Here is a 507-nt window from a genome sequence, read left to right on the forward strand (position 1 = left end):
TCCCACTGCATCACTGATTTAATACAGCATCCTACTGCATCACTGATTTAATACAGCATCCCACTGCATCACTGATTTAATATAGCATCCCACTGCATCACTGATTTAATGCAGCATCCCACTGCATCACTGATTTAATACAGTGTCCTACTGCATCACTGATTTAATACAGAATCCCACTGCATCACTGATTTAATACAATGTCCCACAGCATCACTAATGATTTAATACAGCGTCCCACTGCATCACTGATTTATATACTGCGTCCCACTGCATCACTGATTTAATACAGAATCCCACTGCATCACTAATACAGCATCCTACTGCATCACTAATTGATTTAATACAGTGTCCCACTGCATCACTGATTTATATACCACGTCCCACTGCATCACTGATTTAATACAGCATCCTACTGCATCACTGATTGATTTAATACAGAATCCCACTGAATCACTGATTTAATACAGCATCCCACTGCATCACTGATGATTTAATACAGCATCC

This window comes from Microtus ochrogaster, chromosome 1, assembly GCF_000317375.1.
Source record: "Microtus ochrogaster isolate Prairie Vole_2 chromosome 1, MicOch1.0, whole genome shotgun sequence".
NCBI lineage: Eukaryota > Metazoa > Chordata > Mammalia > Rodentia > Cricetidae > Microtus > Microtus ochrogaster.